A 12,525-nucleotide genomic window follows, 5' to 3' on the forward strand; every position below is an offset into this window, starting at 1 on the left:
TAATCCTATTTGTTATGTTAAAATAGATAACCATGAAATCTAATATGCCTCCTGATAAATTTGTTATTTTTAAAACTTCACACAGTGCCCAAATTTTAGCTCATAATTTTAGCAGCAGATACAGGAATTTGGTTATCGGTCCTCAGTTCCTTGCAAAGTATTTATCCAGGAGAGGGGGTGAAGTGCAGCCACAACATCATATCATTTATTAGACTTTGGACAGCAGTAACTTGGATGTCGACTCTATTTAAAGACATCTTATGTGTCCATGCTCTTAAGTTGAAAGTTCATTAATTAAATTGTAAACCGAGCTTTGATATTTTGGAAATCTGGTCTGGGGATTTTTTTTTTGTGTGCCACAGACAGATTATTTCAGGATCTTTCAACCCAAAGCTGTACAACAGTAAATCAGCATTTCCACAGACAGTTCTTGATGTCATCTGCTGCACTTGCTGTTTTAGCACATGAATCAAAGGTGTTGCACTGCAACAACTCAGACTCCTTCAGCTAAAAACTAATATACTGAAGACAGAGGAGACAACAAAGAGGAAATGGGGATGAATTGGGCTGGAACAGCAGAACTTCTCTCCTGACAGAACTCCTGACTCTGTGTTTCCATCTCTGATCCCTTCTGGCAGAAGTCTTACATATTTCCAAGTTGCACCTCAGTTTTTAACTCCTCTGAGTGCAGAACAGGGTTGCAATGGATTGAACAGCCCTTGTGAGCATCATTATGTGGCTGCTGAACCAGGTTCCACCCCTGCAAAGGAAGGTTAGAGCTGCAACCAGCCCAAAATTGCTGAGCCTTCTCTACATCCTCTTTATATGAAATGTTCTTTTCAGTGCTACTGTTCTCTCTTCCACAGTCTGCAAGGCCTAAATCTGTCTTTAATTTCCCTTAAAAATGTCAATTTGGGTATTTCTCTCTCCCTTCTCACCATATCCATGATGCTTTTTCTTCTTTTGAAAAGGTTCTGCGTCATTCTTTCATGCTGAGGTTTTGTAATTCTTTCCCATTTACATTTCTCTCTTTCAGGTCAATCTCCACTTATTTGAACAGCAGCTCCCCATAAAATCCTAGTGCAGCCCTCTCTACATGCAGGTAAAAGAATTTATCATTCTAATACACTTGAAAAACACTTTTATTTTCTAATTATTTGTTTCAACACTATCACTTCTCAAAAAATCTGTATGAATATACAAGTTGCTAATGGATAATGTTTATGAATTATCCTCGATTTCCTGTGTACTAAGCCAAGTCCAATTTACTTAATTATTGGTTAAATCTGACTGTGCTACATTTAAAAAGAAAGAAGAAACCGAGACTTTGATTAAACTTTTGTAATCACTAATTGCCAACCAAAGAGAAGTAAAATTCAGTGTGGGAAAAGTAACAAATTGGATTTTGCTCTGATGGTTTTCTTGTGTGGTGCATGCTTAATACTGTGAAATCACTATGAAATTGCCATTATTATTCTTCAGTACAGAAGTTCTTTAATACAATCTTTGCAGGTAATTTACTCCAGAGAACAAGTAGGTGTTAGAACATGATAAAATGAAATTTCTGTAAAAAAACCCCTGTTTCCTGTTCCAGGCCAGCCTTGTTTTCCCAGGAGTTAACATGGAATTTAAGGTTTGGGGTTTCTCATTTTAAATAAAAGTGTACTTGACCATCATACCAAGAAAAAAATAGCAGCAGCAGTGTGTATGGAATTATCTTAATTTTGCTGGAGATGCAGCAGCTTTTAGCTCACACTGGAGCTACTTTTTGAGGCAGGTAATTTCCATTTAAATAAAGGTAAACTATTTCTTATACATTGCTAAATGTGAACCGACAGTGGGAATGAAAAGGACAATCTTACTAATCCTTGTGTTGGGCTTGAAGCTGCCTGAGAAATTAAAGAAATCCAGAATGGCTTATCTGTATCTATAAAGAAAATCAGCTTGTCTTTTTAGACTACAAGAGGAGAGATTTAGATAAGATGTTGGGAATAAATTCTTTACCCAGAGGGTGGGGAGGCCCTGGCACAGGTTGCCCAAAGAAGCTGTGGCTGCCCCAGCCCTGGAAGTGTCCAAGGCCAGGTTGGACAACCTGGGATAGTGGAAGTTGTCCCTGCCCGTGGCAGGGGTTTGGAACTGGATGATCTTTAAGGTCCCTTCCAACCCAAGCCATTCTGTGATTCTCTGAAAATCAAAATTAAGTGCATCTTCACCAAATGTGAGCTCCCAGCTCACTGTGGAACCTCACCAAAGCTGCCTCTGTGTTGTATCACTCTGGGATGTTTGACTGGTGCAATCTGTAGGCCTGCACTAGCTAAAAAAATATTATTCTTTCTGCTGGTCAAAAGTACAGCATTCTTAAGAAAAATTACTAATATTTCAATTTCAATGTAAATTAAGAAAGATTTGATCCCGATTTTGTATTAAGTTGCAACTGTCCTGCTAAAATCAAAGGAATTGCAGTAGAGCAAAAACAAAATGGGGAAACAAACCCATAGAAAGGTGAAAAAATTGTTTATATGAGCAAAAAGAACAATATTTTGTGGTTATAAGAGAGCCTAGTGGGATAAGTATAAATTAGACCTGAACATTATATAAAGTAGACCTGAACATTAAATGAAATCCGAGGTGTCCCAGTGATGCATCCCCAAAACTTCCTCAAAGGGGCTCTGCAGGTGCAGAAGGGTTTGGGCTCTTGGGAAGGGAATGGTGCTGCTGGGGGAGGAGTCCCAGCTTCCCAAAAGCAGTGGGATGAGGGAAAGGGGAAATCCAGGTGAAAGACAGTTTTATTTGGATCTCAGGATATAAAGTTGATCCAAGCTCCTCTTGGATCCTTCAGTCAGTGGGAGTGAAGCAGGACACAGGGCTCTCAGCTCCCTGGGTCTGTCAGAGGCTTTAATCACACCCAGAGGAGTCATTTTCCTTCAGCCTTTTCCATGGATGCCTGGCAGGATCAGACATTTCCCTCTTTCGGGGACATTCCCTTTCCCAACCTTTTGGAGGAGGTGGTTTGTGCTGAGGAATGTGCAGCACTCACTTCATCCTGCACTGCTTTCCCAGTTCATCCTGCACTGCTTTTCCACTTTATCCTGCACTGCTTTCCCAGTTCATCCTGCACTGCTTTCCACTTCATCCTGCACTGCTTTCCCAGTTCATCCTGCACTGCTTTCCCTCTTCATCCTGCACTGCTTTTCCACTTCATCCTGCACTGCTTTTCCACTTCATCCTGCACTGCTTTCCCACTTCATCCTGCACTGTTCTTCCCATGCTGTGGGTTTTGCAGGTATCCTGTTTATTGCTGAGGTTATTAAAATGATATTTTATCCCAGGAGTGAGACAAGCACTTAGTGGAGCATATTTAATGAGCAGTTTTGCCATAGGTACACGGGGAGGGAGATCACTCAACACCTCCTCGTAATTGCATCACTGGAGGGGGTACAGGTTGTATTTTTGGAAGCAGCACTTTGTAAGCCTTGCTGTGCATCCCTGGTGCTGGAAGGAGAAGCAGTGAAGATGCTTCCTGCCTTTGCCAGTGCCCACACCAACCATACCCAGCGGGGCAAGGGGCCTTGTGCCACCTTCCCCTCTCAAAAGTCACCACCTCAGGGGATTTTGGATGGGAACAGAGCCCCTGTGCTCTGACATGGTACAGGGAGCAGAGTGAAAATGTGTTTCAGCTTTGCCCAGCACCTCCAGCCCACTTTACTCTGTGAAAGTGGTGCTTTGTAGACATTTCATGCAAATGCTGCTTTTTTATCATGTAAACTTAGGCGAGTGGGGTGTCTTTTGCCATAAATAAACATAAGCAGGTAGTGGTAGCTTTTTTTTGCTATAAATATAGCAAAGAAGTGGTGTCTTGCTGTAAATCCCTCTTTTGTACAGCAGGTTTGTTTCTGTGTGCTTCCAGCTGTGTGTGAGCTGTCCCATCCATGACCCCATTGCCCTCTGGCAGAAATGCTTTGGGGACAGTGCCCAGCAGTGCCAGGGGTTGTGTGCTCACGTGGGCAGGGCTCAGACTCAGCTGGGCTTTGGGGGACCCTGTGCCACTCTTACTTTATCCTTTCTCCTGTACCTGTGGATATGCTCATGAATTATTTACCTGCCTCTAATACTTTAAATTCCTTAAGTCTCAGCCTGTCTGATATTTGGGGCTGAGGATGTCACAGGTCGCTGGTGTCACATTTGTGTGCTGAGACACGTCTCCATTTACCTCTCCTGCCTTTGGTATCTTCCTGCAAGTTTCAATACCTTTGACTTTTCTTCCCCTTTCTCTCTTCCCTTTGTCCTCCCAATTCCCTCTTCTCCATCCACAGCAAAATTCAACTTAAATGTTCAAGCATTAGGGGGGATGGCTGGGCAGGAGGATTCCTCAGGGATCTGAGTTGAGGTGCAGTGCTAAGAAAAGAGAGGGAAGAATATGTTGCTATTTCTGCCTTCTTGTGCTTTATCTTTAAAAATTCACCAGCAAACCAACCTCTGGTTCTGTTGAAACACCACCCCGTTCTTTCTGGAGTGATTTAAACGTGAGAAGAAGAGAAAAATATCTCTTTGTGGATTTTAGAAGATGTGAAATTAAAATAAATAATGGAATTTCTGCAGCTTTGGCATTATTGATAATTTGCTTCTCCAGCCCGAGGCGAGATTGAAAACAGTCAAATTTAGATTTCCCAAAGGCTACTTCATGAGAAGAAATATTCCAATTTCTGTTTCTATTTTGGTTTGTTGCATGATTAGTGCTTTTTCAATAGAAGTATCAAATTTTTATCACACTCATGGATGTGTGTCTATTCCTGTACCTGTTCACTTTAATACACTTCAGCAGAAGGTATTTATATCTCTAAGGTGATTTTCAGCTGTTGTAGCACTTGCAGATGCAACAACAAATGATTTAGAGACAGTAGTTCAGTTTAAATAAACCCCAAAGTTACCAAGTGTCTGCTACCTTGTAACAGTCCTCTGAAGTGATTTATATTTTCCATGTTTGCTCAGAAAAAAAAAAAAAAAAAAGCTGAAAGGAACGTGGTAGGAGATTTTATTTCAGTCTTTCTAATGATTCATAATTAACTTTGAGGGAAAATGATATTTTTAACTCCAGATTTGCATCGCACGTCAAAACCGATCACTTAGTCATGGTAGAGCTCTATTATGAAAATTCCACAAAGATAGTGGCTTTTTTTTTTCTCCTGCTTTTCTGTACCTGACTCCAGGGATGGGAAGAGGGGATGGAAGCAGTGACAGTCCTGCAGCAGAGACACGTGGTTGGTGTGCAGTGGTGGAGAGGGATGAGGGTGTGGAGATGGGAAAAGGAGGAGAGTTCAGCCCTGTATTCTTTATTATTTGACAGTTTTATGAATAAACACAAGACATGTTCATTCTCTGTGCTTTAATAGCAAAATCTACAGGAAGAACATTAAAAAAACCAAGCAAACTAGTCTTAATTCCATAGACAGGCATCTAATAGGGCAGAGTTAGGTTGGATCTCAGGGAAAGGTTCTTCCCCCAGAGGGTGGTTGGGGAATGACCAGGCTCCCCAGGGCAGTGGGCACAGCCCCAAGGCTGCCAGGGCTCCAGGAGGGTTTGGATGATCCTCTCAGGCACATGGTGGGATTTTGGAGTGTCCTGTGCAGAGCCAGGAGTTGGAATTGATGATCCTTGTGACTCCCTTCCCACTCAGGATGTTCTGGAATTCTCTGTTTCTAACGGTTTAGGTTTTGGTTTCACCTCTTTGCTGCAGATCTGATGCTCAGAACCACAGAGTTCTTCCACCAGGACAAGGAGTGAAAAGTGGATCCTCCTGCTGTTTGATTTCCTTTTCCCAAATGTACCCAAACCTTACCAAAGGTATAAGGTATCTATATTTCTATCTATCTATAAAATAGCCTCTGTTTCAGTGCCAAGGCAATCAGGTGCAGTCAGTCCTCCCTGTAAACCTGCCCCTTTAGGTCAGGATGAGCTCAAATCCCGTGCTTAGAGGATGGGAGGGACATCTCCTGAATGTATCACACATTTGATTTATTGAACTGCACCAAAATGAACAGATTGAGTCCAGAGGAAGAGTGCAGCAACACGGGGTTTAATCAAACCATCCCTCACTTCTGCTGGAGCTCACTTTGGGGTTTATTTTCTGAATGCAGATAGTGTGCAAAAATAATAAAAGGATGTGTTATTTGAGACAGAACAGTTAAAAAATTTTAAATCCTCTCTGCATCGTTGTGCACATTATTATTGTTTTGAATATGACACAAGTGTCTCTCTTGATGCAAACAAATTAAATTGCTTTCACGTATATACAATATAATTATACCCCACAAGGGATAATGCAGTAAACACCATGTTTCAATGCTTCATGTGCATTGAAAATATTGATTAAAGATGCAGATAATCTATTCTGCATCACTTTGTAAGAGTCATATTTCTTCCTAGGAAATTTCTGCCTGTGCTCTGAGGTGTTGGCACACCAAGGGATTCAGTAGATTGAAACCACAGATGACAACTGGTGGCATTATTGAATTGAATCCCCTGAAATGGAGGCAGCTCCTTCACAAAGTTTATCCAAAAAGTTAAAGAATTAATTTTCTGAACTGCCTTGTTGTTAAAATCTGGACAACCAGAGGGAAAATGGTGTTTTCTCTATCTTTAAAACACGTGGTTGAGCTCAGGACTTGTGAACCAATGGGCCTTACCTCAGTATTTAGTAAAATAGCTGAAAAATAACAATAGATTAATAATGAATGTGATATATTCTAAGGATAAATTGCAGTGATCCCAAAAGGAAAATTTTCTTTCCTCCAGAGTGTCAGCAAAATAACAGATAACTGAGAAGTGATACAGTTAATTTATTTTGGGTTTTAAAAAGCTGAAATGACCATTAAGGAAACTGAGAGTAATCACAGGGCAGGGTATAATGAACTTTGCTGGACTAGAAGCTGCTTAAGGAAGGAAAGAAAGAATGGAATAAACAGGTTTAGCAAGTTAAAAACTGGACTGGACTGAAGACTTAATTCTGTTTTAATCTCTAATGGATGTTATTTATGGCATCGGGTGATGTATTGTCATATATCTGCTCAGGATTCAGATAACTGGGCAGTGAAAGGTCCTTCCTATCAATCAAAACCAACTCCTCATTTTGTTTTTTAGCAGCTTTACTCGATTACCAATAGCTGTCATTCCCAGAAAATCTAAATAGCTGTAGAAGGAGGAAGTTTTTATTACTTGATAGATGGATAACATTTTCAAAGTCTGCAGTTTACAGAGCTACAGTCTAAAAGATCCACCTTTATTTATTTGCTTTTATTATTAGGATGACAGTTGTTGTAATAATGAATTTGCATTTGGATATAAACCTGTAATTAAAAAAAAATCACAGGTTTTATGGGGGAAAAAATTTATAGTAGATCATCTGGTTGATGTTCCTGTCCAAATAGAAAACTCCCAGGAATTCTTTTTGCATTTTGTGGAGCTTGTAAGTGAGAGAATCGAGCATTTAATGGGTTTGGCTTTGTCCAGTCTCATGGATTGTATTGTTATGTCATTAGACTTGGTCATATTTGAGCTCTTCAAATGACCTGGCAGGGCAAAAACGAAATATTTTTTTGAGGCTGAACACAAGGATATGCTCCCTAAACAAAATTCCTTTCATTTTTAGTCTCCAGGCCGTGTGTGTGCACGTGAATTCGTGTGTACACACACGTGGGAAGGAGCAGGGCACAGGTTTGAGTGGGCAGAAGGTGTTTTGTGTATTGAATGCACATTCCAAGGGCTGCCACATCTTGGGAAAGTCACAGGACAGGTGACAGATTTATAAAAATAGGCATTAGGGTGAATAGTTTTCCAGAAAAAGGATTTTGGATGAATATTAGGAAGAAAGGCTTCTAAAACCAGGATAGGGGGAGACTCCAGAATGTTTTACTGACAGAGGTTAAAGATGCTGCTTCACTGGAGATTGTCAGAGTGGAGAAACATCCCCCAGGCAGATGCAACAGCAAAGCTAATTTAATCCAGAGCAGTGTCTTGAAACTTAAGCTCAATTATATTAATTGCTGAGACAGCCCAGGACAGGGAGCAGTTGGAATCTCTGCTTCGAGGGTTATCAGAAGAGGCAGGTGAGTTCTTTGGGGCAGCAGTACCTGTCTGAAGTTCTGTTCTCGCTGCACTGCAGAGATTTATGGATTTTAGTTCCTTAATGAGATTCTCAAAACCATTTCTAAGCTTCAGAGTCCCCTGTCCTAAAACCCTCCCTTGTTTATGGACTTGCATCCTCACAACTCTGTTACTCAAGGCTCATCCAGGTCTTGGATCAGTGCCAAGGAATGGTTTAAGCTGGGATCTTGGTGACTTCACAAAGCCACAAGTTTTGGTGTGAAGCTCCCATTGTCATTAGTATGGACAGGATTCCTTCACTGTGCTGAATTCCACAAATGATTGATTTTTGTCAGAACTTTGAAGGTGCTTCTTAGGCTCATAGATCTTTCTGAGTTTTGTATTGGACAGTCTGAACTTCTGCTTGATGCTGTGTGAAGTTCTGTCTGGGAGGGTGGTACTGAGGGTGAGTCTGTTCTATCCCTGCCTCTCAGGATGCTTCTGTTTAATGATGTGAACTCCTTTTTTTTGATTAGGGACTCAGTGCTGTCAAAACAGCCATGCAGATTTTATTACAGGTGTGCAGAGATGCTGTTTCGTTCCACTCCTTGGATGGCTGAGTAGTTTTGTTACCCAAATCTCTGTGAACACCTCAATTCTTCATTATTTTGTGAAGAGGCCACCCAGTGAGCTGTTCCAGTGGAAGGAAACAAAGGTGTTTACACATACCTTGGGAGGATGGTTTGATGTCACAATAATAATAAAATATGTTGTTGTGATCAGAACATCATTTGCACGGTGTGAGGGGGGAAACTGAGACTCCTGTTACTGATGAGATACTGATGATGAATAATCAGCTTCATCTCTCAGAGAGGTAAACAACAATCTGGGTCTGAATGTGTATCAAGGGAAGCCTTTAATTTATTTTCACGAGTCTTTGCACACAGATGATATTCTTGGATTCCTTTTCAGCAGGATTCTTTTCCTTTCATCTCATTTCCATCAGTGGGAACATCCCTTTCCCGAGCCCAGCTCTGGTTTCATGATGGAAAGGAAGTGGCCATGGAAGGGTTGCTGGTCATGCAGCATCCTCATGGCTGGGCACTGGAGAGAATCCCAATCATGGAGTGATTCAGGACCTCTGGAGATCACCCAGGCAGGGTCACACAGAGCAGGTGACACACAAACACATCCAGGTGGGTTTGGGATGTCTCCAGAGAGGGAGATTCCACACCCTCCTTGGGCAGCTGTTCCAGTGCTCTGCCGCCCTCATGGAAAGAAATTCTTCCTTATGTTGAGATGGAACTTCTTGTGTTTTATTTTATGGCCACTGCTCTTCGTCCCGTTGCTGGACACCACTGAAAAATTTGTCACCATCCTCTCGACACCCATTTGGAGATGTTTGTATGGATTGATGACATTCCCTCTCAGTCTCCTCTAGGCTAACCAGGCTCTCCTAAGAGAAATACTCCAGACTCATCATCATCTTTGTGGCCTCCACTGGACCCTCTCCAGTAGATCCTTGTCTTTCTGGAGCTGTGGAGACCAGAATTGAACACAGAAGTCCAGGTGAGGCCTCGCTGGGACCGAGAGCAGTGGGAGAAGACAGAGAGAGGCAGAAGTAGCTCAAAAAAGGAAGATGAAGGAGCAGAATCAGACACAAGGGGAAAAATAACTGCAGGATTTCACACTAGGGAGAGAGAAACCAAAGAGTTCTCCCAGCAGAGGTGGTGGAGAAGCAGCTCTGCCCAGGCTGGCGAGGAGCAGGCACAGAAATAACATTTGCAGCTCTATTTTTAATATTAAGAAAGCAACGCTCGAACTGGGCACTCAGCTGCCACTTTCCATGGAAAAGATGAATGGTTGCAATGATGCAGATACAGGTTAAGCACCATATCATCCCACTTTCCAACACAGGCATATTCCTGGAGAAATGATAGATGCCTGCTGACACGGCTTTCCCTGGGATCTTTTCAATGCTAATTATTGCACCGAACATTCAATAAGTGAGGCAATTTATCTCTCTATCTCCCACCCTAATATGTGCCTGAATTTTATCACTGCTGTGAAATCAATGAAATTATGTCGTGTTGTAGCACAGTGCAAGTCTGTGTGTCTAAACAGGGATTTTAAGGACATGAGAAAACCAGTTTGAATGGGAGAAGCCATTTGTAAAGATCAGCTCATTAGAGAAACTTTACATTACTTTATTTTCCCTCCCTCCCTAATTTTCTTGTACAGATGTGTCTTATCATGTGTTTGCCTCATTTTAGCATAAAATCTAAAGGAGATTTGTTGGGTTTAATTCTGAGGTACCTACTAGGAAAGGGTGTAAAAGATGCCATAAAGAGGGAAAAAAGCCAGACCTAAGAGTATCTTCTTGTAATGAGTCTGCCACCAACTGCTGCCGTGATTATAGAGCTGGATTAAGCCCCTGTGATGTCCTAGTTAACTAAGAAAAATATTAAGTGTCACAGAGACTTACTTGGTATTTGAGAATCTTCCAAAAGGAATTGTGCATTTTAAGCCATGTTTTTTTTTTTTTTTCAGTTCTAGTTTAGGGATTACTAGATGGAGTTACACCAGCTTTGGAAAAAATGCTGGAAAGTAGGTCACAAAAATGCTGAAAAACTGCCAGAAAACTGTGTTAGTTTAATTTTCTGTTTCATCCTCTACCTGATAGTCCTAAGGTGCTTTTTTTTTTTTTTCAGGGCTACTATTATGCAAATAAATGTGCTCTATTTTAGGTCAAATTAATCTATTTTTCCACTGTGGAAGGACTGTGGAGTAATAAAACCCAGACAAACCCAATTCTTGAGTTTTTACTGATATGGGGCTTCTGCTTGGGTTCTGAAGTGCTGATTCAGAACAAGATGTTCTGCTTCAAATCAGTGCAGGTTTTCCTAGGTGAAAGTGATGTTTTTTTAATTACATATTTAGCAATAAAAAAACTTTGCTTGTTGACTTACTGCAGCAATATTTGCAGCTCATAATACTGAGGCTGAAGAAATCTCTGCTGTGCTTTTTATCTGGCTGTTATCACAGTGTTTAGGATGTAAGTAATGAAAATGTTAATGTTTATGGATTTATTTGTTTGCTCTTAGTTATCTGCTTGCAATAATGTTAAAATTTGGCCATATTGTTCTGATGCTGTTGCATAACTTAGCCTAGAAATGAAAAAAAAAAAAATTAAAATATTACTTTTAAGGGTGTCATAGGATTCTTTCTTGAATTATGCATTAATAACTTCACCTCACCTTACCTGAAGGCAAGTTCTAGCACTTAAGTTGTAAAAGGACAATAGTTAGGGTAAGAACTAGGATTAGGAAGATGTCAGGCATGTGTTCCTAGTGGATAATTAGTGATGTTTGGGGGCATATGGAAGACACCAGACAGTAAAAAGTAACTCTGTTTCTTTGCCACTTTATAAATCACCACAGTCAGTCTGGGTTTTTTGGGTAGTGGCCAAATTTTAAGGACTTGTGCCTTAGATATCTTGTATAAACCTAAGCTGATAAAACCAGCTTTGAAAAGAAAGTAGATATCAAGCAATTCTTCCTTTTGACATTGAGTTGTTTTTTTTTTTTTTTTCCTGGGAAAACTCAATACTTTGGGTTTTTTTTATATTGGAATGCACTCTGGCTTCCCAAGAGAATAGAATTAAACAACATGATTAAAACAGGAACAAGTGCTTGTGTAACATGTAGAACAGCTGGAGTGGGGGGTGAAGCTCACCTTTACCCTCAGTGGTGCCTCCTCCAGAAGAAAAAGTGGAGTCAGGGAAGGATTTCTGGTGGATGTTCACTTCCAGGCTGGGGAACAGGTGGCATTTGGCTACCTATGACTTAACTTTTCCCTCCTGATCCTGTTGTGAGTACGACAGCTTGAAGAATGCCTGGGAAAGGGGCTGTGCTTTGTGGAGGAGCAGATCTTCTGCAGGGCACTGAGCAACTGGTGTGTGTTGAGTTCTCTGCTCTGATCTCTGATTTATATCCAGAGGTGTTTGAGTCTGGAATGACTTATTCCTCTCTTTTCTCTAAAATTCCTCCCTGATCATGGGGAATTTCCGGGAAACCTGGAATTCAGAAATTTTTCTGCCAGTCTCCTGTGCTTTGCACAGCCAGGCTGGTCCTGCAGTGCTCAGGGTTGTTTCCTACAAACTGGGCAAGAGAAAAACATCACCCTCAATCAAATCCATTCTCTCTCATTCATATAAATCAGGGAACATACCTGTAATTTGCTGTCTGGTATTATTTGAGCTATTAGGTGCCAATAGTGATGTTACAGATGTTATATATGTCATATGCTGCATATGTGGCTGTTATGGGAAGAAGGTGAGTCGGTTTATGGTGATGAATTTGGTTTTAATGGCTTTGCAAAAGCAAAAGGATCATTGTTTGGGTGTAGATAAGGATATGAACCAAAATCTTCCTGGCTGGAACTTCT

The 12,525-nt window shown here is 41.0% G+C and overlaps 1 long non-coding RNA gene across 1 annotated transcript in view; it reads left to right on the top strand.

Moving 5' to 3' along the window:
• LOC135419428 (uncharacterized) overlaps positions 1-12,525 on the top strand; it is a 50,452-nt gene that overhangs the window by 3,175 nt on the left and 34,752 nt on the right. Inside the window, exon 2 of the long non-coding RNA XR_010432983.1 lies at positions 1,037-1,102. This is a non-coding gene — a long non-coding RNA (uncharacterized LOC135419428). The remainder of the gene's footprint in view (positions 1-1,036; positions 1,103-12,525) is intronic.

This window comes from Pseudopipra pipra, chromosome 10, assembly GCF_036250125.1.
Source record: "Pseudopipra pipra isolate bDixPip1 chromosome 10, bDixPip1.hap1, whole genome shotgun sequence".
NCBI lineage: Eukaryota > Metazoa > Chordata > Aves > Passeriformes > Pipridae > Pseudopipra > Pseudopipra pipra.